The 27,765-nt window shown below is 40.8% G+C and overlaps 1 protein-coding gene and 1 long non-coding RNA gene across 5 annotated transcripts in view; one reads left to right on the forward strand and one right to left on the reverse strand.

Moving 5' to 3' along the window:
- The window catches only part of GALNT3 (polypeptide N-acetylgalactosaminyltransferase 3), a 45,020-nt gene extending 39,675 nt beyond the window's left edge, over window positions 1-5,345 (reverse strand). Inside the window, exon 1 of the mRNA XM_004577102.4 lies at window positions 5,013-5,345. The gene's annotated coding sequence lies outside the window, so the exon portion shown is untranslated. The remainder of the gene's footprint in view (window positions 1-5,012) is intronic.
- Window positions 5,115-27,765, forward strand: part of LOC131480374 (uncharacterized) — a 92,407-nt gene continuing 69,756 nt past the window's right edge. For 3 of the 4 annotated variants that reach the window (XR_009245460.1, XR_009245461.1, XR_009245459.1), the window contains exons 1-2: window positions 5,115-5,253; window positions 8,584-8,716. This is a non-coding gene — a long non-coding RNA (uncharacterized LOC131480374). Of the gene's footprint in view, window positions 5,254-8,583; window positions 8,717-13,512; window positions 13,592-27,765 lie in introns of those variants that run through there. The other variant, XR_009245458.1, reaches the window with a different exon arrangement.

Below are 27,765 nucleotides of genomic sequence, written 5' to 3' on the forward strand. Positions count from 1 at the left end.
CTTTTCCCAACCTCAACTGCTGTAGACACTGGCAAATTGAACAGGCGACTAGCAGTGTTTTGGTTGGCTGACTAACTGCTATCTATCTATGCCTCCTGAAAGAATGAAATAGTTTATATCCTAACGAAATGTCATTCCAAATGCACTTGTTTTTTTTACCTCACATACCAACAAGGTAACGATCAAAGGGTAGGCATTCTCAGTATTATTGAGTGCAAAAGCACTCAAGAAAAAACATGAAAAACATTTGGTTTGTGGAGTATAAATCCAGAACTAGGCAAAAACTAGGCTCTGTTGGGGTCCTCTCTCCCTTAATTCTACTTATCAGCTAAATCTTGGGGGATGGAAGACGACTGGCTCACAGGTTCTGCTGAGGATGGTTTGAGGCTACTAGGTAGGAGTGAGCTGTGGTAAATGGTCAAGAGTTGATAAATCCTGACCTAGGGCAGTGAGACCAGGTGTGTGCAAGTGTGTGTACATGTAAGGTAGGTGTAAGGTTTTAACACATTTAGGGAACTGATAGGTATTGTCTCATTCTGTTTGGACTGCTGTAACAATACACTTTGCAACAATACACTTTGCAAACAACAAAAATGTACCATTCACAGCTTAGAGGTTGGCAAGAAAAAGGTACCTGTAGATTCAGTATCTGGTCAGGGAGGCCCTTCCTCACAGACGGTACCATATCAAGTATAGAAAAGACTACTAAATGCCCGTAGAACTCTGTTATAAGGTCACTAATTCCACCCATTAGGGTGGAGCCTTCCTGACCTAATTATCTACTAACGACCTTACAACAGGCAACTTTTGGAGAGACACAAACATTCAGATCACAGCAGTTGTGGATGCGGGCAGAAAAAGCATTTAAAATGACCTCAGGAGTTTTGACATAACTGAACGGTGGTAAGGATCCATAATTTATTCCCATAAGTCTCTGGAGTCAAATGTGATTCAATATTCAAGTTTTTTTTTTTTTTTGAACACAGAAAGGTTATATGGTTCACATATCCAACATAAGAGTGTTCCTCAAGCAGGGCTTCAGGCAGTGTTATGCAACCTACCAAAGAAAGTTCTGTTTCTGCAGCAAATCACATCCCAGTAGAGGAATAGATAAAGCCTCCCAGCAATTCACTCATAGTCTATTCCAAAGGAGTTCAACTATGGCTAACAAATGAGTCACACAGAAGTTTCTGGTTTTCAGAGGCTAATTTTGGAACTGTGGAGAAAAGGTAAATGAATCCATACCCATAGACAGAATACTAGAAGTGAAAGGTTGCTGGAAAGAAGGCTCTGGTTTGCATGTGTCTCATCCCAGTGATTATGACAAGTCAAAGATGTTCTGCAGGCAATCATGTAGGCAAGTCTGGCAACTTAGAAATGAAAACAATTATGGAAATACAAGGTGCTCCTGGGGAAATTCTCCATTTACTAACAAAAACACAAGCCAAACCCAGAGAATAACTCAAGAAGTTTCATCTCACTGCAAAGTTACAAATGACCTAGAATTGAGATTCCTGTTGGTCTTTGCTTTGTTATAGGTTAATCCTCTTTGGTCTCTTGCCACTGCTGGAATTAACTTGAATTCAGTGTTGCCATGACTGTACATTAGTTGTGTTAAAATTACCTTAATTATATACTACCGATTACTCTTGATATTATGTAGATAAATAGTCATATAGGTAATTGAACATGTCAACCTTACGCCATTCCAAATGTATTTTCTCAACTTTATGAACCAGAAACCTGAACGTATTGGAAGATAATTCAGGCAACATCTATTTTCAAATTAAGAAACATGCTATCATTTTCTTTAGGAAAAAAAATTCCTCCACCAGGAATATGAAGGTAGGTTAATCCTAAAAGTTCTGTGGAAGGCTTAATGATCCAATCAGAGTTTACAAAAATACTTGGAACCTACAGATAACTTAGGAATTTAATCTCTCACACTAGCTTGTGTTTGGGGGGATACGACATGTGAATGCCATAACCTGCTTCTCGTACTTGTCGCATAACAAAAAGTAAAGATGTAAAATATTAGTAGAATACAAACCAGACAATAAATTGGACTCCGTTTTCTCTGATAATCTTTTCAGGTCCCACTGAGGACTGTAACTCAGCCAATAAAGTTTAGTAAAGAACAGAGCTGCACATAATTATTTTTCTCTCCCGAACTTTCACTTGATAAATGTTACTTCAAAATCTCCAGGGGGAAAAACCATCCTGAGTATTTCCTGCTTTTCCCCCCCCCCGCATTTAGTGCATTTAGCACACTACACCATGCTGAGAACCCATTTAAAATACAATAATGTACAGTGTGATCCCATGCAGTTCCTAATGTTTCAGAGATTTAATCTAGCACAAGCGTCCCAGATTCTGAACCCTGCAGTAAAGGTTTAGTTAGGATCATAGTATGATTTTAGGAAGAAAGTTTGTCTTTCGGATGTGTGTGACACACAGCAGCATGGCTGAAAACTCAACCTAAACATTGTAAACCCAGTATAACAGTGATATTTTTGCATTGGAGGCTCCAAGCCACTAATGGTCATAAAGTCAATTTCACGTGCTGAAACCAATTAAAAATACAGGATCTCCACATTTTAAGCCAAATAATATGTGAAACTTACTGCATTTATATAGGCACACAATAGACTATACTGAGTTGAAGCCCAGAATGCATTTTTTTATTTAAAAAAAAAAAAAGAACGAGGACTGCAGAAGAAAGGTTTAAAAATTATTTGGTGTTACAGAGGTAGGCTTGAGACAAAAAATCCAGAGTGTTGCAAATACAGAACACTGGGTTTCTGTCTCATAAAATATATTTAAAGTCAATATAATAAAAAAAAATTAGAAGACTAAATGCTGCCGTTGACTCAAAAAAGGAACAGTGGCTCCAAGAAAGGATCAGAAATCATGATGCACATGGATCTCCAACACACCTGAGACCTCAAGGAGAGACGAGCCTGACAGCCTAGGCTCCCTGGAGGCAGGCATACCCTAGCTTGGCAGAAATGAGATTGAACTGGACGCTGGGTGGTGAGCAATCAAATCCTCCACAGTTAGAAAGGGTTGACAGATTACTGAAAGGAAAACACGGTAAATGTCTGAGGATAAGTGAGAACGTAGGTGGCAAAAAATAAAGCTACAGGAGCTATCAGCCAAACCACTAGAATAATGATGCCATCTGCAGCATTAATTCACAGGGTGGGATAAAGCTGGAACCTCTCTCTCAGCTTCAGGTGGATGGGGTTGACTAGAAACTGAGCTGGAGCTGGTGGAGACTGCTGAATTCCTGAAGGCCTTTAAAGGCTCGTCTTTCCTCCAGGGAAGCAATCCTGGCTGTTTTATAGATAGATAACAGGTGCACTTTTATTGTCTCTAACAGAATCCATGCAACATTTCTGCCTAGGCAGCATGGTAGAGATGGTTTGACAATACTTGCCCAATGGCCACTGAACATTAATACTCAAAACCAAAGGGAGCAACACTTATCTCCAGCTTTTAAACAGCAGTAAGCACATTAATTTCTCTGTATAGAGACAAGACTAGGAGAGCAGGTGAGACTCTTTTGAGCAATGCAAAAAAACCAGGTCCTGGTCGGATTCATAATTGTGCCTTTTAGATGTGCATTTTGTTGTGTTGTTGCCCTTTTTTAACATTCTAATTGTACCTTCTTAAAAAAAAAAAAACTGTAGTGCTACCTAAGGCATTTTAAATTAAATGTGCAATTTAAAATCTTTCATTTAAAGAGTGAAACTGCTAAGTTATCATTAGAAATTCCTATGAATATTGGTTAAAGCAATATAAAAAGAAAGCTGCCCAGAATGTAAACATGCTATGCCTCAGATTTTAAAAGCCAAAGTTATATTTAAGGCAACATAATTGTTGAGTGTGACTTACAACCTTATGTATTTTATTCATAAACTCAAAGAAAAATCTACACAATAAAGGCAACAGAAATTCCCAAATTAAAATGCAATAACTTCTTTTTTTAACGATGTAATTTGAGTTTAAATGCAGGATAACTTCTATAGCGAGTTATAAATTAGCTTTAAACGTTCTCCAGAAAACAGAAAAATTGGTAACAACGCTGCTCTAAAATAGTTCTTTGATGAATTTGAGGGGGAAGGCAAGAAACTCCAAGATAAGAGCCGGTTTCACCCCAATTCTCAAACATCGGAACAGCCTAATTGGGCAAGAGAACCCTGGCCAGGCACACCCAGGTTCAGACGTGGCATATCCAGAAACAAACTTTTTTTCTGACCCTTTGAGTCATATACCACAGGCGTTGACTTAAGTCAACAGGTCTTCGGATGAGAAAGCGGGCGGGCGGGCATGCGGGGAGTGCGTGGCAGTTGGGGTTCCTCCCCCACATCAGGATGGAAAGTAGGCGCAGTTTGGGCGTGGGGAGCGCACCCGGAAAAGTGCCGCTTCCAAACCAACAGGGGGACGTCCGCGTCCCGACCACAAAGCGCTTTCCAAACTATTTGGAAACCTTGTAAATGGCTCGCTCGGCAGCCACGGTTTCCAGCCCAGGGCTGTCTAGGGTCTAAGGAAAGTTGGCGGGCAAAGCCACGCCCTTCCCGGTCGCGGGTTTGGCCCTGCCGGGCACAGCCCAAGGACAGAGCGGCCACCTGCTAGCCCCCGGGGGTGTGGCGTGGGAGGAAGACATCCGCTTCAGAGCCTGGCCCACGCCCACGGGCGCCCCACTCCGGGACCCGCCCACCCTCAAAGCCGGAGCCAAGGGCAGGCGAGCCCCCGTCGGGCGCCTCTGGAGGGGGTCCCCGTCACGGCTCGAAGGAGTGACCTGTTCCCCCCGACCACAGTGCACCTCTCCCCTCCCTGCCGCCGAGGGGCAACTGAACTGAAGCCACTCTTGAGACGCCCTGCAACCGGCGGCGGGACCTGCGCCCTCTCCCCCCACCACGTGAACTTCCGCGGCCGTCTCCCTGCCCTACACCGACGCTACCAGGGGGCTACCGGTGCCCCCACTCGGCCTCAGCCGACCCGCTTACCTGGCGGGTGGGCAGGGCAGAACAGGGCGGAGGGAAGCGGCGGCCGGCCGGGCGGGCAGGCGCTGGACCTGGGCCGCGCGCCAGGTGCAGGTGGTGGCGGCGGCAGCGACTCGGGTTGCTGTCGCTACAGTTGCGGCTCGGTCGAGCTCCTCCTCCGCCTCCGCCTCCTGCTTCCCGCTGGGCCTCCCGCGTTGCCTGGAGAGGCCGAACTGAGCCTCCGCTTCCTCTTGGAGTCGCCCAGGTGAGCTCCAGCCTGCGACGTCGGCAGGGGCGAGGCCCGCGTCCGCGCCTGCGCGCCAGCCTCGGGCCCCGCCCTAGCACTACCTGAGCACCTCAGGTGAGGAGCGCGAGCGCGTTAGGCGCTGTGCCGGGGCCGCGCCGGAGCCGCGCCGGAGCCGCGCCGGAGCCGCGGTTTCCCAGTCGGCTGCTGGTACTGCGTTCGTCTACCTTAGGGGACCCTCCGCACCCCGCCACTCTGTCACCTAAACACACAGCCCGAGACTTTGGGGGAAACCGAATCTAGATTTCGGTGGCGTGGGTCGCCTGAAGGAAGGGGTGCGCGGCCGGCCGAGGGCGAGCTCGGTGCCTCAGAGGACCGCGTCGGGGAGCGCAGCGACGGCTGGCCCGGGTGGTTTCCTCCTGCCGAGTCCGGCGGCTTTCTGTCACCAGCCGGGGGCTGTGCGCTTCCTTCGCAGGCTGTCTTGATTTCATCACTTGACTGACTTGAGTGCAGCTCGTGGTTTCCGTTTCAGCGAGCGGGCCACCCTGTGAGCCGGCACCTCACGTCCAAAGGAGGAGCCTGCCTGTCCCGAAGAAGAGGCTCGCCAACTTGGGGCACACCTCCCCTTCCCGGGTCCAAAGTCAAAGCAGTGCCCAGCTGAGAAAGGGAGACAGAAAAGAAACCGCCCCGCCCCCCCAACACACACCCGACTGCCCTTGGGTGGAACGAGACTGTGGTTTCCTGGACAGGGCTCACTTCTGCCTCAGGTTTGTGCAAAAACGCAGTGTCTCTTCCGGCGCGTGAGAACTCACATGGGGGGTGATGGGGGAACGGTGGGGTTTGCTGCTGTTGTGAAGACAAAAAACTGTTGTTGGGTTTGTTTTTTTTTTTGGCTTGACATTACTTTCCGTTTTTATTGCTATGATCAAACACTTAGCACACTCAAACCCAGATCTTGAAACGGTCTTGAAGTCCTTCCTATGGACTCATTCTGGGCTGTATTTACAGATAAACGTAAAAAGGCAGCTGAAAACTTTTTGCTTGTACGTCTAATTCCACCGCAGCAGGTTTTCCACAGAAGGTTAGCCCGTGGTCTTCCTCTAGCATTTGGACATTCTCTGACGCTGGTTGCTCGCTCATGTTCTGTGCAGCTGAAACAGTATGGTTTAAAAAGCTATGCCATACACCATCAACGGGTGTAGCTTTACCTTGCTGGTCTCGGAAGCTGAGTTTAGCATCCACAGGGTTATTTTACACTACAACAATCCAGCACTGAGTTTAAAATTTTAGTTAGGTAATTCGTGCTTGTTCTTGGATGTTGTGGTTATTTTCTAAGCAACAAGGAACCCTCTTTGAGTTTGTGACGTTTTAGGATTAGTTCCCACAAGCAATTTTTAAACTCCTCCTACTCCCCCCCAAAAATGCCTCAAGAGATACTTGTCTGCAGTCATGTCACCAGTTTATCCTTAAGTACAGGGCAGAAAGCAGGAATTCTCCCAGTTTTGTTTTTTGTTTGTTTGTTTGTTTTCTTTATTTTGTTTAAGAATTTTGCATTTTTCTTTGTCATTTTCCTTTGGTTGTTTTTTTTAAAGATTTGTTTATCTCTACTTGAAAGTAAGAGGGAGAGAAATCCTCCAATCCCTGGTTCACTCCCCAAAATGGCACAAGTCCAGAGCTGAGTATTTTGGAGGCCGGGAGCTGGAAGCTTCTTGTGGGTCTCCCATGTGGGTGCAGGGACCCAAGGCCTTGGACCATCCTCTACTGCTTTCCCAGGCCACAAGCAAGAAGCTGTGTTGGAAGAGGAACAGCCAAGACTCAAACCAGTGCCCAGGCAGATGATTTTAAATGAAGGCTAATGTTAGTCTTTGGGGAATGTGGGAGAAATCCTAGAGCTATAACCAGGAAATCTGTACTTGCCATGAGTGAGGCAGCAGCCAAAACTTGTCAGAGTTTCTGTGTCCCACCAGGCAAAGAACGACAATTGTTACTGACAATCAGGACACAGCAGATGGGTGAAAGGATAGCAATCTGGAATCCAAGGCCTGAGAGGCACAGACAGCAAGACTAGAAACATCAAATGACAGCTGAAAAGAGAAGCTAGGGCAGAACTATAAAAAGAGAGCAAGTAAATGGGACCCAAAATGCTGCGTGATGAGCCACAGAGAGCAGAAAAAAACCTCAGTGATGATCAGTAGTTAGTAAACGTTGGACCATCAGTTTTACAAATCTATGAGATTCGCTAAGGAAAGTGTTATTCCTGGCATTATTTGTAATGTTTTATACAATACTGCTTGCAAAGTTTGTATCATTCTGAAAGCAAAATCGTGAAACTATTGAAAGTTTTCTACTGTTTAATAAAATTGAAATGCTTCAGGGCAAGAAAAATATCATTATGCTGAGATTAGAATCATGCAATAATTCTAATCAGATGTAAGATTTTTTTAAATTGACATCCCATCCAAAAATTAAGAAGAATAGTGTTTTATATAAAGGGAAAATTAATATTTAGTCAGGCAATCAGAAGCCTTAGTATAGATATATTTCTGAGAAATAAAAAAAGCTTCCTTTAATAATGCATGTTGGATTTACAATTGCAAATAAATTAAAAATTTGGGAATGTTTATCACAAGAAGAGAGACAAGGTTGTCTTTCTCTTTCTGTATATGCCTGTGTGTGTACACACACACAAAGAGGACTAGCCACGGAATGTTCATTTATATGTGTTTGAAACAATACTTGGTCTTTAATAGTCTGTAACATTTAAATGAACATCAGGATCAATATCTGGCATTTGGTAGTTGCTCAATAAAAACATGTTAAATAAGGAAATTGATCCATCAAATAGCGTGGAAAAATTTTTGTCTTAATCAAATATGAATCTGAAGACTGCTTTAAATGCAACATTTTAGATAAATGATCTCAGGAACATAAGTCTAATATAGTGGAAATTTTAAGGACAAATTTTGAATAGCAATAGCTACTATTATTCACATGCCTATGTTCATAAGATGCTACACAAAACAGCTTATAATATGAGAAGTTACTCTATTTCTGGACTTAAATTTTCTCTTCCATACTAAGATGGCTGTACAAGATTATATTCAATTTTCTTTTCACTCCACCTCATATATATATGACAAGAGATTTCTCTTGCAAAAAATAAAAAACGCAAAGCTAACCTTCTGGGTGTAGCAATAAAAATAAGCAATGATGAAATTGAAATTACTTGACTGAAATCAAAACTCATTTGTAAATGTAGCTACGTTCTGTATTGTAATGTGTAAAATTATGCAGATTCGTGAAGTCCAAATTGAAGTGTTTATAGTTTTTTCTAACTTGCTGCTTACCTAGGACTGAACTGAGATATTTGGCCCAGAGACTAAACGGATTGAAGTAATTTCCACTGAAAGAAGTAGAAGAGCTGAAACAGTATTGATTCAAAAAGCTAGTAGTGGTGGTGTCAGAAGAAAGAGCCACAGATAATGTGAGTATTTTTAAAATAATGATTCAACATGATCCCACATTGTGTTTAAAATATTAGAGGTAAAAAAAATTGGAAACATGAAAGTATGAGCTTTTTTGAACACTATTTTGAATGAAAATAAGTTTTTTTGTCTTAAAGAATATTTTCAGAAAAACAATTTCAGATTTGCAAAGAGGTACACTTTTCTAAGAGGCCATTTATTGACTTAAATTGCAATAGGATTCTGTCTTGTTAATCTTGTATCCTTAATGCTTGGCACATAGTAGGTGCTTAATAAATATTTGATGATATATATTGGATAGAGTGCAGAGTGTCACGCTTGTAAGCATTAGTGTAAGAGGCAAAAGAGATGCCATGCTGAGTCAGACTAATATTCCATCTAGCCAGCTCTAAATTCTGACAGCACCAAAGGGATATTTCAGGCAAAGCCATGGTAATAATCTTGGCGTGATGTTTACCTCTGATACATTACCCCATGTGCCCTTGGCTGACTGTTTTGACTCATCTCTTTTCTGTAAACCTTTTATGAACATCTGAGCAATTCATGTTCATTACAAAAAGTTCAATTCATACAGATAAATTAGTGTTGGACTACTCGGAATTTCTTGTACCAAGATGAATCAGTACTATCAGACTTTTTCTGTTATGTCTATTTTCAGATTTATCGTTGTTAAAAAAAACAGAAAATGGAATGATGTATAAAGAAATAAGCAGAGACATATTAGTAAAGTAAGATAGGGGAATTTGTTTTGTAACCAGAGTTTAATACTTAACATATCAATCCATGGAGTAAGTTTGTTTTGCATCATGATTTTGAAAAGCACATGGCATTCTTTTGTAGGGAATTTAATCAATCACTTATTTTGGGACAATAAATAATGCTTCCAAAATTTGCTATTGCAAGCAGTTCTGTGGGGATCACACTGTTCAGCTGTTGAAACATTTATAATAATTTTATTTATTTCCAGTGGGCAAGTTGTTGGATAGCAGATAAAAGGACGGTGAGGTGGTTATCATATGGTTTTTAAAAAAATGGGGAGGATGAAATGGCTTAGAAGGAGGAGACATTTGGCCAGGCAGTTAAGATGCCTCTGTCTTACATCCAAAGTGTCTGTCTTTAACTCCCACTGCCAGTTCCTAACTGTCTTGCCACTAAGGCTGACTGTGAGAGGCGGCAGTGGTGGTTGAAGTAAGATTTCCTACCACGTGTTGGGGAGATGTGCATTTGCTTTCTGGCTCTGGCCCTGGTCCAGCACAGACATGGCCATTGTAGGCATTTGCGGGAATGAACCAGCAGATGGAAGTATTCTCTAATGTGCTTTCTCCCTTCTCTTCCCCCTCTCCTGCCTCTCTCTGCTCTTTCCACCTTGTTCCTTCTCTCCTTCCATCCCATCATGTCTCTCTGCCTCTCAAGAGAAAAAAGAATACTTAGGAAATGATGAAGGAAGGGAAGAATAGAGGACAAAGCAATCATCCACGTTAGACATCCTCTGAAGGACTAAAGGAGTGTTTGGGGATAGTCATCCTCCCTACCCCCAGGCGATATAACCTCATTCCTGAGAGTTGCTAAGCCATGGTGAACAATATCCAATTTGTTTCTCTTCCCTGTTCTCCTCTCCCTTGCACAGTCTGTGCAGATTTGACTCAATAACTTAAACTTTGTAATTAATATCTGAGCTTCATCAAGATACTCTGTGTGTTTAATTCACTCATAAATGATGTTTAATAGGGTTGTAAAGCCCAAACCATTCTTTATGTGACCAGGCTGTTACCTCTGGGCAGAAACAGTCTGTGGACACATGGGTTGGTTAGGAGATGAATCCTTCATCTCACCAGAAACAAGTCTACTCCAGGGCTACCCTATTCAGCTGGTTGAATAGTATACATTCTCTGATTTCAGTCCTGCTTGTTCTTTTGAATGATACCTTTTGTAGGGCAATTTTACACAGTCCTCTGTCTAATCAGATGTCAGCCCCATGCTTTCATAGCCAGCTGCCTTCAGATGGCTACCAAGAGATTGCCCTTGATACACCTTCCTGCATGGGTATGTGGTGGCTACAGAATCCACCCACCATAGTGAGCATGTGCTTTTGCAATGTGATTTAACAGCCTCTCCTAACAAGGGAGGAAATGTTTCCTTACCTTTTGAGTCCACTGTGACCTGTATAATTTGCTTTGAATAATAGAATAGCTTGGAAGTGATGCTGCATGACTTCCAAAGTCAGTCCTTAAGTGACTTTTCACATTCTGATTTTATATGGCTTAGAGTAATGCTCTGAGATCACCAGCAAGAAGTCTCAGGGGTAGAAGACCATGCGGAAAGTGAAAGCTCCCAGCCTAGATGTTCCAGCTTAGCTTAGACTTCAGACAATCAGTACCAGAATGCACATTTGTGTTAGAGTCTAGTGGTATAGCAGCAGAACATTTTTCAGGCCAGTCCCCCAAAATGATTGGAAACAAAGCAAAAATTTTATTTCAAAGATAGACAGATAGGAAGAGACAAAGAGAGGGGAGGGACACTCATTATGTTTACTGATTCATACATTCCTCGAATACCTTCAACAACCAGTGCTAGACAAGGTGAAAGCCACGAGGCTGGAACTCCACCTAGGTCTCTAAGGTCAGATGGCAGGGCCCAGGAACTTGCCAGCCACCACCTTTCCAGGTGTATTACTAGGAAACTGAATCAAAGGTAGAGTAGCCAGGGCTAGAATCAGCACTGCGATGTGGATGCTGGGGTCCCAAGTGATGACTTTGGATGCTATACCATAATATTCCCTTAGGGAATAATTTTACTTTATGCACCTCAATAAAATCACAGGCATTTATGCATTTTTATACTCCCTCTATTTATGCAGAGAAGACATTTGAGATGCAAAACTTTGGATTCATTATAATTTTAAAAGTCCCAACTTTGAAGGTCTCTACATACAATATGAGGATACTTTGTAAAGCTGGTTTGGGAGTTGGGGGCAGGAGTGGGAGGGGCAGGTGTGGTGGTTGAGCAAGCTAATCTTCCACCTGTGGCACCTGCATCCTATATGGGTATCAGTTCATGTTCAGGCCTCTCTACTTCCTATCCATCTACCTGCTTATGACCTTGGAAAGAGCAGAGGTCCTTGGGACCCTGCACCCACATGGGAGACCTAGAAGAAGCTTCTGGCTCCTGGCTTTGAATCAGCTCAGCTTAGGCTGTTGGAGAGTGAACCAGTGGATGGAAGGCCTTTCTATCTCTTCTTCTCTCTACATAAAATCTGCCTCTCAAATAAAAATAAGTAAATTTAAACAAAGGAAGGCTGGTATTGCAGAGAAAACAAGCCCCTAGGATTACTCCTTTCTTGATGATTCAGAAAAAACAACATTTCAGAAAAGAAAGCATTTCTGAATGATTTCTTGAGTTAGACAGGCTTTGGGCAGCCTGGCAGTTCTTATGTGCCCCAAGAGGATTTGGTAAGACCACAAATGGTTTCTAGGGGGAAGTGTATATTATAATCCAGGAAGAGGCCCATTCATTTACCTGTTTATTACTGCTATATCTTAAAATGGCTTTTTATAGGGGAAAAAAAGTTGGCTTTGGTGAAATTCACAGAACCAGGGAAATATAAGCCTTGTGTGAGAACACAAAACAAATGTAGACGGTGTTGTCCTTGACCAAAAGGCACATTGAGACAAGGATATTTTATCACATGTGGCAGCCTGGATACTTACAATGATTTAATGCCAGTTATCTTCCACGAACACTGTACCAGTCATCCCATACCTTATACTAGGAAGGATCTATGCATTTCTAGGGAAAAAGAGACATGCGAATTTTAATGAGATTTATTTATTACCACATGGTAAAATAGGGATTTGAGAGAGAAATCAACCCTAGGCATATACCTAACAAGCTTACATTGTTTCATATTCCTGATCCTATCTTCAGAAATCAGCACTATCTTCAGAAATTAGCAATACACATTAAATTGATGAAAAATAAATATTGAGTATTCAGGGTCCCCCTTTTGGTCACTGTAGTTTTAAGAATCAGTGTTAGGATTGGGGTTTCTTTTTTTTTTTTTTTTTTTTTATTTTTCTTGGAAAGTTAGGTATACAGAGAGGAAGAGAGACAGAGAGGAAGATCTTCCATCCATTGATTCACTCCCCAAGTGGCCACAATGGCTGGAGCTGAGCCAATATGAAACCAGGAGCCAGGAGCCTCTTCTGGGTCTCCCATATGGGTGCAGGGTCCCAAGCCTTTGTGCTGTCCACAACTGCTTTCTCAGGCCACAGACAGGGAGCTGGATGGGAACTGGGACTACCGGGATTAGCATTGGTGCCCATATGAGATCTAGGAGTGTGCAAGGCGAGCACTTTAGCCACTAGGCAACCACGCTGGGCCCAGCATCGGGATTTCATGCAGCTAGCAAAGCATGCCCCTCATTAACTTTAGTAAACTTTCCAAAACAGTGATATTGATGATGGTCATGGTGTACATTCTTGTTACTTCCATCCCCTCCGTCATCTGAACTTTCTCTTGCTGGAGACAACTATTTCTATCTCCCCTCAAACTCAATGTGGCTAGGAAAACATCTGTGGAGTGGGAGGAAACAGTAGGGCAGAGATCTTGAGGTCTATGGTTCCGAAAAAAAAATCTGGTAAATGCTTTGGATGATGAGGAAGTGGGTTATAATCCTTTGTAATGGCCTCTTATTCTGAGAAAATGTTACTTCTTACCGTGAGCCAGGGTTGGAGGCAGGAAGATTTACTGAGTGCTAACTTTGGGCAAACAGTTATTTTTGTATAATCTCATTTAGTCTCTACCAAAGTTTGTGTGATAGTCCAAAAGAGGAAACACCAGTGACAAAAAAATGAGATGTACAAACTAAAACTGCTGGGATCTGGAAGTAGGTAAGTTAGTCTCCCAAACACAGACCATATAAACTGTATTATAGAAGTTATAAAGGAAATTTATCTCGAGTCCAAAGGCAAATAATTTCTCATTTTTAGCTTTCATTGGCAGTTTCTGTTTTCCTACCCTCTGTTTCATTTATGTAGTGTTAACATATGGAAAGTTAAGTAACATCAATTTTTTAAAGATTTATTTTTACTGGAAAGCTAGATTTACAAAATAAACAAGAGATAGAAAGATCATCCATCCACTGGTTCACTCCCCATGTGACTGCAATGGCCAGAGCCGAGCTGATCCGAAGCCAAGAGTCTCTTCCAGGTTTCCCACACAGAATCCCAAGGCTTTGGGCAATTCTCTATTGCTTTGCCAGACAGCAAGCATGGAGCTGGAAGGGAAATAGAACATCCAGGACACAAACTGGTGCCTATATGGGATCCCAGTGCGTGCAAGGCAAGGATTTAGCTACAGAGCCATCGCACCGTGTCCAAAATTTTGTTTTTACATATAAATTTTACACTATCTTCATAGATGTTAAAAGCCAAAATTGTTAATTTTGTTTCATATAGAGCTTCTTATAATTAAAAAAAATGCTGTGAAATAAAATGTCAGGGCAAAAATCATGATTCTCCTAGTAGTTAATATTGCCGCATCCCAATTCAGAGTTCCCGAGTTGCTTCTTGGCTCTGGTTCCTTCTCCAGCTTCTGTTTATGCCCACCCTGGTTAGCAGCAGTGAATGGAACCTGGGATTGAAGGCCCTGGCTCCTGGTATCACCCCAGCCTTGTGTCCTTTGAAATCATTTGGAGAGAGAGCCGGCAAGTAGGATTTCTCTCTGTCTCTGTATCTCTCTCAACTTCTGTGTGTAACATTGAGCAATTAGAAATCCTTTGAAGTCAAAATTTACAAAAGTCATAAGAGCAATAAAAATAATTTATTGAAAGTCTCTTTTTATGGATGTGTATCTCTGTGTGTGTGAAATAGTAAAGGAGTATATGCTCAGAGACATAATATGTAAGCACTTTTGGAAAAACAGCTGGGCACTGTGTGGTAAATTCACTACACCCCATCATTTCACTGTAAGGTATTTATCCAAGAGCAGTCTTTCATATGCCGTTTCACTAGATGCCAAGTAAAACAATGTTCTTACCAGCAGTCTTTGTTGTCTTTGTCATGCACTCATGAACCTCGGATTTTCAAATGTTCATTAATAGCAGATTGAGTGAACACCGTATAGTGTGAAAGTTAAATACAGCTGCATGCAACAATGTGTGAATCTCATGTGCATAACACTGATAGAAAAATAAAGCCACTGGTCAATTTAGTACATTTTAGAACTTCATAGGTTAATGAACTGTATGGTTCTTGTAATATTTGGTGGCTTTATAATTCACACACATATACATACGCACACACAGAGGTTTCCAAAAGTTCATAGGAAATTGTGCATGGATTTCAAAAGGTATTTTCACCAAAATAGATTTATATTTAAATTCCATTTCACCCTCCAAATAGTTTTAGGTATCCTCACATGTGCATTCTTTTCTGAAAATGATGGTATATATAAGAAATCTAAAAAACAGCATTTCTACTGCTTCTCTAAAGAATCAAGAATTGAGAAAGATGTGGTGGAATGAAAGTTTTTATTATTTGTTGCCAGGGAACAAATAATTGGGAAAAATGGGAAGAGTGTTTTAGTTGTATCTTAACAGAAAATATATATGGGGGAATCTCAACTGAACTTGAACTGTGGTTATGCAACAAGGTGGAGGAATCCACCATGGCGGGAGGGTTCGGGGAGGAGTGGGAAGAATCCAAGTACCTATGAAACTGTGTCACATAATACAATGTAATTAATGAAGTAAAAATAATAAATAAATAAATAAAAAAGAAAATATATTTATCTTTCATTTGCCTTCTATTATGCTGTTGATGCCTTCATTTCTAAGACAGAAATAGGCATTCACTTCAATCTTGGGTTCTGGTATTCTAAAAGTCCAAGGGCTGATTGGTAACATTCAAAGTAATGTATGATGCAAGAAGCCAGTTTCAGAGGTGAACCGTACTTCTTAAGCTGTATCTCCTAAAAAATCAGAATGGGAACACAGGCAGAGTTTAAGTTCTTTTTGTCCTCTTCGTAATTTCTTTGGCACTTTTTTCCACTGGTAACAATTACCTGCTCTACATTGAAGAGGAATCTTGAGCTGCCTAACTGAATAAGTTTCAGATAAAGATTTTTATAGTCCTTAAATAAAATCCTCTGGGGATCGTACCACCAGAAACACATGCTTCTCATTTATGGCTAATAAAGTTTGTTTTATCATCGCAGGCCTGTAAAAATGTGCTATTCTTTAAAAGGAACATGTTGCCAAGTGCCAAAAAGAAAAAAAAGGAAGTTCCTTTTGCCACTCCTTTTCTATAAACCTTCCACCTTTCAAAGCTTCCTGATATTGTAAAAGCTCCAAATTACTTAAATCAGTATCAAGTCAGTGATAAATTTATCGTGACAGTTCCGTGAGTGGTACACTCTCAGCCCTCTGGCTGTGCTGATTGGTGTCTGCTCTGAGTGTCTCCTCTATCATGAGCAGAAAGCTTCAAAACTTCATCTTCCAATCATTATAGTGGCTTCAATATTTGCTCATGTGTTCTCTTCAGTGGGGCAATGCCTTTTGTAATATGCTGCATGAATATTAAGTGAGTAAACAAATATTAGTAAGCAATCATCGCCATTAAACTAATGAGGAATTTATTATTCATTAACTATTAGGACAGGAAACATCATTTATTTCTATTACAACTTAAATAGAGAATTGGAAAAACTAAGTTTTCTGAATGAAAATATTTTTGGTTATTGGTATTGCTTTGCTGTTGGACAACTACTCGGGGAAGACAGGTTATTTTAATCTAACCAATATTACAAAGCAAGCATAATGCTCTTTCAAAAATTTACACATCTTAACTAAAGTACTAAGGATATCAAGTGACCCTTGATGAATACTTATTGTTATATGTACTATAGGGTTTACATGCATTTTCCCACTGTAAAAAATTTTATTTCTATACTTGAGAAGCAGAAAGAGAGAGAGAAGGTTGCCATCCACTGGTTAGGTTTCCAAACACATGCAGTAACCCCAGTCCCAGTTTAGCCACAACTGGGAGTCAGGAACTCAATCTAAGTCTCCTGTGCAGGTGACAAAGGTGCAGCCTACTGTGTGCATTAACAGCAACATAGATTCAGGATTACAGGAGAGACCTGGAGTGTAGCCCTCTGGTGTAAGATGTGGGCATCCCCACTGGGGCTTACTGCTGAGGCACATGCTGCCCTGTTGCAGATGAGAGAAGTGACGTTTAAAAGATTGTGTGGGTTACCCAAGGCTATTGGGCTGGTGACCAGCAGAGGAAGGATTTAACCCATGCAGGCTGATGTGGAAACTTGTGCCTCTAAGCCCACCATGCAACTCTAGCAAGATGTCTTCCTTTGACACCTTCCTTTAACACTTTGGAGCTGGGGTGGTGCAAGCTCTAAGCTTACTAATTGAAATAAGTAATACAATCCATTGTCCCTTTCCCAAGCAGCTTGAAACATAGATGAGGGGAAGAAGAAATCAGCACAAATTCCCATAATCAAAAATGTAGCCAGTGCCATAGAGATGTACTGTAGCAATACACAAGGAAAAGAAATCCTTTTGTCTGGAGGGACAAAATTATCTTTGTAAAGGAAGTGACAGAATTGCAGGAAAGGCACAAAGGGGAGAGACAGCCTATCCACAAGGCATTCCCTGTGTCCAAAAACCTTCAAGTGTATTTTAAGATGGGTGTGTTTTATTTTGTTTGGACTGGAATGGAGTGTGTGTATAAAGAATTCCTACAAACAGTGAGAAGTTGTGCTAAGTTCTTAAACTAGGGGAAGTTAGTGTAGAATTTTATTGTTTTATTTTAAGCTTTTGAAAAGCTAGAGAGACAGAGATCTTCCATTTGCTGATTCACTGTCCAATGCCTATAATACCCAGGTCTGGGCCAGGCTGAACCCAGAAACCCAGACCCCAGTACAGGTCTCCCATATGAGTGGTTGTGATCCAATTACTTGATCCGTCACATACTTCTTCCCATGGTGCGCATCATCAGGAAGCTGGAATTGGGAGTGGAGTCAAAACTTAAATGAGGTACTCCATAAGGGAGGTGTTATCCCAGGAAGTAGGTTTCAAATCAGTGACTGCTAGACTCTTTGATGAATGTTGGGAATTTGGGGGAAAATAAGACCCAAGGCCAGCATAGTCCCTTTCTTCTTTCCTGTTACAGAGTGTTGGAATATACAGAAATTAATTTACGCTATGACTGAGAAAGTAATGGCTGTGCCCCAAACAGGAGCTGATACCCTAAGTTAGAAAGAATTTTGATCCTTTTCTTTATGTTGTGTTTATTGCCTTTTTAAAAATAAATGCTTTGAGGTGGATGTTCTGGCATAGTAGATGAAGCCGTTGCTTAGAACTAAGCAACTTATTTTGGAGTGGCTGGTTCAAAGCCTGACTATTGCACTTCAAATCCAGTTTTCTGTTGATTTGCATCCTGAAAGACAGCTAGTGATGAACAATCAGTGATGACCAGCATGGAAAATCCAGATGGTGATCCTATCTCCTGGCCCAGCCCTGGCTATGTTAGATAAACAAATAAATAAAAATGTATAAGTAAATGCAAACTTGTAATTATCTTATATTCTATTGCAATTCTACACTAATTTTAAAATATTTTGATTACATAATGATCTTGCTTTACTGCTCTTTTTTTATCGTTGTCTCTCCACGCTGTGTAGATCTTCTTACTTCAGCGAACTCCAGTGACCTTCTTACACCTATCCCCTCATTTCTGTGTCTCCTGGTTTGTTTCTCTGCTGGATCAGTTCCGCTCTGTCCCCACACTGCCCTACACCAGCTCTCTATGGTCGGCCATCTTCCTCACTCGCTTTACTGCTTTTTTTGAAAAAGAACTTACACAATGAATTTACTTCATTGAGTATGTTCACAGATAAACAAAACATTTTTTTTATTTTTGAAAGATTTATAAATTTATTTGGAAGGCAAAGAGAGAAATCTTCCATTCACTCCTCAGCCAAAGGATGGGCCAGATTGAAGCCAGGAGCCAAGAGCTTCATCCAGATCTCCCACATGGGTGGATGGGGTCAAGCGCTTAATCTTCCACTGCTTTCCTAGGCACTTTAAGAGAGAGCTGGAACAGAAGTGGATCAGTTTGGGACTTGAACTGTGCCTCTGTGAGATGCTGGCATCCTAAGTGGCAGCTTAACCAGTTTTGCCACAACACTGGCTCCAATTTTCTTTCTTGATAACGGTTTCTAATATAGTCAATAGAGAAAATTCATCAGAATTAATACCAAAGTTGTTATTTGACCATTTATTATATAATTCTGGGTCAACACCCATTCATGTTTCAAAAAAACTCATACATTCATAGTCTGGTTTATTGATCAGTCCAAACTGCTATTGTAACCGAAAAAAATGTATGTGTTAAAGGGATGTCTTTATTACAACAAAATTTGGCTCTAATCCTCCAGAATAGTGTCAAATATTGTTGTTTTGGATGGGAATTTTTTTAGAAGATTTATTTACTTATTTGAAAGTCAAAGTTACAAAAAGAGAAGGACAGAGAGAGGAGAATCTTTTATCCTCTGGTTCATTCTTCAAATGACTCTGATGGCCTGGGGTTTGCTAGCCTAAAACCAAAAGCCAGAAGCTTCTTCCAGGCCCCACATGTGGAAAGCTCAGGTCCAAACACTTAAGCTATCTTCCACTGCATCTTCCACTGCTGTTTTAAAGTCTTTAACAAGGAACTGGATTTGAAGTGAAGCATCTGGAACACAAACCAGTGCTCTGATGGGTTGCTGGCATCGTGGGTGGTGGCGTTAAGTACTATGTCACAATGCTAGCCCCTGATTGGAAAATTTTGTGGTGACCAAATAAGTTTTACAAATATAGGAATTCTAGTTTAGCAAAAAATCAACAGGAAATTGTGTAAAGTGTCTACCTATGATCAAACATCCTTATGCAAAAAAGGTTGGTGGATAAGATTTGCTTTTATTAATGTCCTTATAGGCTTAGACTGATAAAATCCAGGGACTTATGAAACTAAAGAAAAGATTACTCAATTAATCCTGAGATAAATGATGTCTTAATAGAGATTGGCAGTAATTTTTAGCATGAAGACACAGACTGATATGGAGGGAGAAGCAACACTTACTTAGGAACAAGAAATCAGACTGAAGCTACTTTATTTTAAAATTAAATGGATTATACTAATGTTTTATTTCCTTGGAGCATCCTAGCACATGTTATTGACAAATGTGAAGACAGCTGGTAAGATTCTATGTGTTAATTGCAAAAGCCACAAAATTATATTTACTACTACAAATAGCCCCCCATAATTTTCCTTCACAATCATAGAGCCATAATCATCTACCATACCCTGTTTATGTTTCAAAATGTATATATTTTACATTTTCCTGTTAGACTTAAAACATGAGGTCATGTGTTCTCGAATGTATCTACTTTAAGAATGTTCTAAATTCTAAAAATCAAAATGTTGTGTAAAATTCCCCTGACAGCTGTTCTCTGGTTATTTCATGGTAATGTGAAGATTTTATTTGCTCAAATAAATTTTGTTCTAGTGAAAGAGCCTCTCAGAGAAACTTTTCCATATCTGCATGCGGTGATATTTCACCCTCCAATTTATTTGTCATGAAATTTCACAGCACTGATTAGAACTGAATTTGGCTGCAATTTACAAAACATGTAACTAATACTGACTTAGCCAGAAGTTTATTTTCTTGCATCATAAGTCTGCAAAGTAGGTGGTTGCTGCCTTTGATTTAATTTATTCAGCAATACAATCAGTAATGCCTCTTTGTGTATTTCTGCTGCACTATCACTGATGTATTGGGTTTTTTCCCCATGTCATATCAAGGTCACAATGTGGCTGCTGCTGGCCAGCATTTTTTTTTTTTTAACATGGCCCATCCAGGACAAGGTGGAGAAAGGGAGTTGTCAGCCACATCTATCTGCTTTTCTAAGAAAAGCTCCCTTAGCCACACCTTGTATCTCAAGGGAGCCTGGAAAAGCAGCAAACATGATTCTCTGGATTGGTTTATGGAGCCAGGAAACATTACCTAGGAATGGGTGCATGGACTCCTCCAGGAATCTTAAATTATTTTGGCAAAGAAGATGGAGGAATGAATATTTAGAAGGGAGCAGAAGAAATCTAAGTGGTTTAGTTCACTTGGAAAAAATTTTCTTGGACCCAGCACGGTGGCCTAGTGGCTGAAGTCCTTGCCTTGAATGCGCCAGGATCCCATCTGGGCACCGGTTCTAATCCCAGCGGCTCCACTTCCCATCCAGCTCCCTGCTTGTGGCCTGGGAAAGCAGTGGGGATGGCCAGGAGGAGGTTCCTGGCTTTGGATTGCCTCAGCACTGGCCGCTTCAGCCACTATGGGAGTGAATCAGTGGACGGAAGATATTCCTGTCTGTCTCTCCTCCTCTCTATATATGACTTTGCAATAAAAATAAATAAATCTTTATTTAAAAAATCTCTTAAAGGTTGACTAATTTATATCTGTAGTTTATGTGTGAGGCTTCCTTTGCAGCAAAGATTGTTGGTAGCTCAATCCTGTATACAAAGTATCCCCTAATTTCACTCAGTTGCACTAATAGGGACGGCTATCCCAAATCAGAAGGCGGTTGTGCACACACATGTTTTTAGTCATCTCAGGCTACTATAACAAAATATATCACAGACAGTGATTTAAATAGTAGATACTGACACTTCTCACAGTTATGCAGCCTAGAAAGTCCAAAGGAAAGCTGCCAACAGATTCATTTCCTGGGGAGAGCCTTCATCTTGACTTGCAGTGCCGTTTTTCTGGATCATCATATGATTGGGAGCTTTCTGATCTCCCTCTGATTCCCTGTAGTACAGGAATGCTGAACTATTGCACCATTCTCATGTTTTAATCTAAACTGAGTCATATCTCAGATATTCCTCATCCAAACATTACTATATTGGAGCGTGGGGCACCAACAAGTGAACTTGGAGGACAAACAAAAATTGAGTCGGTAGCATGCATGTTTTACATATTACAATAATATACTTGGAATTAGCTTTTGATTTATGTCTAATTGCACATATCATACCTTTCTGTGCCCAGCAAAATTTACATACTGAGAAATAACAACAAAAAATGATCTCAGCCTTTAAATAATGGAAAATAAAATGAAGTTGTAAATACAGACTCAAGATGAACTAAAGTATTGTATACTCAGCATGATACTGATGATTTATCTTATACCTGCTAGGTACTATCAGTGTAAACCCTTTATTCAATATTCACAACATGGTAGCCTCATTTTAAGAATTAGAAAATTGAGAGCATTAAGGATTTCAGTGAGTTTTTCAAGATTGCTGAAGTCAAAAGCAATAGAGCTGAAGTTTGTACTGAGTGGAGGTGAAGCTTTTTTCAAAGGAATGCTTACTGTCTCCTCTACAAGCTAAATCAAATAGTTGTGACTAATAGCTTCCCTCATTTTATAATTGTTTTTACTCTTCTGCATTCAAACCTTTTTCATAGATATGAATGTGTATAATGCACTAGAAGATTATAAGATTATGGGAAGTCACATGGTTAGGACAGATGAAGTTCAAGATGAGCAATGAATCAAAGGCTGAAGAAAATATGTGGAGCTCATAATTATGAAGGGACAGCACAGGAAAAGTTAGAGAGAAGAGTGAATCCCAACTAGATGTCTGTTTGGCTCTGTAAATCTGACAAGGTGGTGGTATCCCGCCTAATGATCCTATCTTCTCTGAACTCTGGCCAAGCATGTAGTTTGGCATTTTACATCAGTTAATAAGGGACTAAATGGGGGTTCATGATGATTCCTGAGTTATACTTTCCCTAGTTACTCTATGTTCTAATCATCCTCCCAATGTCTTGTATGGTTAATCTCAACCCATATAAATGTTGAACTCTCCCTTTAGCTACACTTCAATAGCCTGTTATCAATAAAATATAAGGTAGTATTCTAAATTTCAGTAACTACACATGGAGATTAATCTACCCTAATTCCACTTTGCTTCTCCTCTTGAAGTAAGTTTAAAACATGAACCTGGAAAATTAGCATTGTACCATCTATTAATACAGCATATGATCTTGGGTACGGAAAGGACATTAGGCTGCAGCTACTCAAGATGTCAAACTACTGCTCCACTGAACCCCCTTCTTTTACATCTTAGCATCATCCGTAGTGGTCTGGTAGCTAGGTGGGATACCTGTAGTTCAAGGAACTCGCCATCTCTGCAGGTAGTCCTTTCCATCACTGGTAGCTCTAACTTTTGGGAAGTTCATTCCTTGGTCTGCATTTCAAATAGCTAAGGAATTCCACAGCCACAATGCTGGAACATCAGTGAATCACTCTGTTCTGTGTTGAATTCCTTTTGGGGGTCTGTCTGAAGGCAAAGCCCATCTCTGGACATTCCCAGTTTCATGTGAAAGCCAAGGAGATACTGCCAGATTCCTTGCTGCCAATTAGAGTTCCTACGTTTTATTGGCCAGTACAATTCACATTGTGTTCTCCCATAAGAAAGGACAAAACAGGGAACAAAGTGACCCTGAGAGAGACAGCAATGATTTTATGCAATCTGTCACATATTTATACAGTCAAAAATATTCCCAACCAGTATTCAACATGTGATCCTTACTCACTGTGTTTTCTTTCTACCAGTTCTACAGATGTTAGAAACCTCAATCATGTTTTCTTTGAGCTGTCTACTTTCCAGTCTAATTGTCTCCAATTCTCCCATCAGCCTGTTTCTGGTATTTAATGGTCTCCTCTAACTTCCTCTTCAGAACCCTATTCAGTTGCTTTGGACCACTTAATGAAATAATAGTTGTTCTGTTTTCCAAAGGCGGATTTCCGTTGACATATCAACCCTTCAGGATGATTTGTGTAGCTGGGGCTAACTTCTATACCAAACTAAACAAACAAAACAAAACAAAAACCTTCCTTTAAACAATATTTTATCTCCAAGTTTTAGAATAAGATTTTTTAATTTTTATTGGAAAGTCAGATATACAGAGAAGAAGAGAGACACAGAGGAAGGTCTTCTGTCCACTGGTTCACTCCCCAAGTGACCACATTAGCCTGAGCTGAGCTGATCCAAAGCCGGGAGCCAGGAACGTCCTCTGGGTCTCCCATGTGGGTGCAGGGTCCCAAGGATTTGGGCTGTCCTTTATTGCTTTCTCAGGCCACAAGCAGGGAGCTGGATGGGAAGTAGTGCCTCCTGGACACTCAATGACACCTGTATGGGATCCCGATGTGTGCAATGTTTTTTGAGCAACACAATTCCTTAGGCTTTCAATAATCTACCAGGCTGTTTGTCTTTGTGTATTGGTACATAAGGATTTTTGAGCCCTTCCATAATACGGATGTCACATCACTGGCTAAGCTTCAGTTAACTTAGCAATTTACACTATGGATGAAGAGAGAAATATTTGGACTGGGAGGATTCCTAAAACCTCCAACTGTGTGTTGTTTGGGAACAAGTGATCTTGGATCAAACTTCAGTTCTCCCAGGGATTGCTACCTGTATGACCTTGGACAAGTTAATTAATCCTAAGCAGTTATTAAAGATAATAATTATACTAAAGAGGACTAAATGACATAGCAGTGAGGCTCAATAAATGTCTTAACACCACACTGTGGTTCCAACCCTCAAAACTATGATTGCTGTCACTGACGGGTCAGGTCCTCTAACATACACTCAGCTCACCAGGCCTGCATGCTCCTCATTCCCACTCTCAGGTGTCCTTCTGGCCTCCTGAAACTTTTTGTTTCCAAGTCAACATTATCTAATGTGTTTTTTTAAAGATTATTTTTTTTTATTGGCAAGGCAGATTTACAGAGAGAAGGAGAGACAAAAAGAAAGATCTTCCATCACTAATTCTCTCCCCAAATGGCTGCAGCACCTGGAGCTGAGCTGATCTGAAGCCAGGAGCCAGGAGCTTCTTCTGGGTCTTCCACGTGGGTACGTGGTCCCACAGCTTTGTGCCATCCCCATCTGCGTTCCCAGGTCACAAGCAAGGAGATGGGTGGGAAGTGGAGCAACTGGGACACAAACCAGGGCCCATATGGGATCCTGGTGTTGCAAGGCAAGGATTTAGCCACTATGCTATCACGTCAGCTCCAGCATTATCCAATCTTGATCAGCATCTCTCTGACTATTCTGTAAGGAGGCTGCACTGTAGTCACCTTGGGGACCACATGGTCCTATTTCAGGCTAGCTGATAGAATTCAAATGATACCTGGTTATCTACGTTCCAACAAGCTCCTTCTACCTTTAAGTACATTTGCTGGATAGAATAAAGAACATTTGGTAAGTCTGAATGTCAGGTAAACAATAAAAAAATTTTTGGTATAACAATGTCTCAGGCCACATTTGCAACATACTTACTAAAAAAAAGCAACATTCATCATTCACTGTTTACTTTCACATTTAACTGAATGTGTTCTATATTTTTAATTGCTGAACCTGGCACATCAGTCCCAAGGATTTGCATGCTTTCTCAAATTGAAGAATGCCAATCTAAGATATTGGCTTCAATGTCGAGGTCAACTTCATGAATTTCCAAGAAAGGAAAAAAGGAAGCAAAGAATGAAAGAAGAGAGGAGAAGAAAGGGAATGAGGGGAAAGGGAAAGGAAAGTGAGAGATAAGGTGGGAAATAACAAAGTAGGTAAAGAAGGAAAAGGGAGAGGGGGAGACGAAGAGTAGGAAGTTGGGGAGGAGAGAGAGAAACAAATGCATAAGAGAGAACAAATCTATAGAAGAAACCTAGAAATCCCATGAATTGGTAAAACAAATATGCAGAATAAGGAGAACGTATTTTACTTTTCTCAAAAACAGATTACCCTTTGTTTCAGCAGTCACAATAGCAAATAGACAATCCAAAAACCAAAGAAAATGCACTTTTTAGTTTTCCTCTTATTATAAGAAGCTTTGGGTTAGGTTTTCATTGTCTCTTTGATTTTTTGTCTTTTTCCTATTTTTTTAAAAAAGATTTTATTTATTTTTATTACAAAGTCAGATATACAGAGAGGAGGAGAGACAGAGAGGAAGATCTTCCATCCGATGATTCACTCCCCAAGTGAGCCGCAATGGCCGGTGCTGTGCCGATCCGATACCAGGAACCTGGAACCTCTTCCAGGTCTCCCACACGGGTGCAGGATCTCAAGGCTTTGGGCCGTCCTTGACTGCTTTTCCAGGCCACAAGCAGGGAGCTGGATGGGAAGTGGAGCTGCTGGGATTAGAACCGGTGCCCATATGGGATCTTGGTGCGTTCAAGGTGAGGACTTTAGCCGCTAGGCCACACTGCCGGGCCCTTTCCTATTTATTTTTGAAGTCTGAACAACCTCATATCATGCCGATCACTATCTCCCTCTCATCTTTCATTTGATATTTCCTGTTTTGTTTTCCTAGTCAGACTCTTGGGTGCACCATCCTGTATATACGTCAACTTCCCAAATATGAGAATATTTCTTCATAGTCTCATCTTGCCACACTCTAATTTTTGGCTTAGGCTTCCTCAATTCAGTTCTCTGATGGGAGTCTCTTAATTCTCTATTCATTCTTCTTCAAGGACTGTGTCATACAGTAATGACATTGTTGTATAGTTTTGCATGTTTACAGAGTCTTTACGTAAACATAATTTCTTAATTGCTGAGGCTAAGGTTGTTTAGAAGCTGGTTCTTCAATCTAGGCCTTTTTGTTTTGACCTAGACCATTTTTATTCAGTCACTGCTTATTTGTTTTAGGTTTATGTTTAAGTCCAGCTCTGTGAGCTCAGTTTTTTCCCCAAACAATCCATGCTCCCACTTTCTTGTTTATAAATTTAGGTTAACAATAGTATTTACTTCAGGGAACACCAGATTTAATGAGATGATCAAAATCTAAGCCCTGTAAAATCACACGGTGAGTACTTAGAAAATAATTAGCCATAGCTAAAACTACTTTTTGAGCCAGTTCCTTTCTAGGAACTTCATGTTTTCTTTCAGTATCAGAAACAGGAAATGGGAAAATTACATAAAAACCAGCAAAAGGGGAAGTGTCAACACTGCACACAGAGGTAATGCAGATCTGTGCTACATTTTTTCTTAGAAAGCATCTCCTTTTTCATATTATCTCCCACCCTGAACTCTCCATTCCCACTTTGCTTCTTTGCACAGTAACAAATATAACTATGCTAAACTAGATTCCACAGTCTGAACAGTAACAGAAGTATTAGCATTTGTCTTCAAAAACAGGAGCTAGGGTATGGTGCTAAGCTGAATGGCAATTTAATCTTTACATTATGTCCAACATTCCCATTTATGCTGGTCTCCTTCATTTTCCCTTGTTCTAGGATAATGATGGTATCCTAATTCCAACTATTTGGGGCTATAATAGTATCAGTAAGTTCATCTCTTGCCCTAAAGATCTATGCATTTTCGTAGGCAGTGTTAAATGATATCCCCAATGAGTGAGCTAGATTAGGCCTGTACATGCATAACCTCCAGGCATGCTTCTGCTTTTCATTTATTAAAACTGCTTTCCTCAGGAAATACTCAAAGCAATGTTGCTATGGGTAATGGGGAATAAATGGTGATTTCTGCACAAGAAAAATGTGATGTCAACATGTTGAATAAGAAAAGGGAAACCATCTGGAAGAGCAGGTCCCAGGGCAAGTTTGCTGTGTAGGACCAGAGAAAATGTAAGTAGGGAGGCTCTCTTGCCATGACCAGGGCAACTCTTGTACAACCACCCATCTCTTCTTAATGGTAATACACAATTTTCTAAAAGGAAGCTTGAAGAGATGTTCAGCACAGCAGATAAAACTCCCACAGCATTTTTATTTATTTTTAAAGTGTTACCTGTTTGTTTATGACAGGCAAAATGACACATGCAGATACAGAGATCTTGCTCCCAAATATAAACAACAGACAGAACTAACGCAATCTTAGCCTCCCATGGCAGTGTCAGGGAGCTAATTACTTGAATTATGACCTATCGCCTCCCAGATGTACATTGGCAGAAAGCTGGATCAGAAGTGGGGGAACCAGGACTCAAA

Source organism: Ochotona princeps, chromosome 5 (assembly GCF_030435755.1).
Source record: "Ochotona princeps isolate mOchPri1 chromosome 5, mOchPri1.hap1, whole genome shotgun sequence".
NCBI classification, from domain to species: domain Eukaryota; kingdom Metazoa; phylum Chordata; class Mammalia; order Lagomorpha; family Ochotonidae; genus Ochotona; species Ochotona princeps.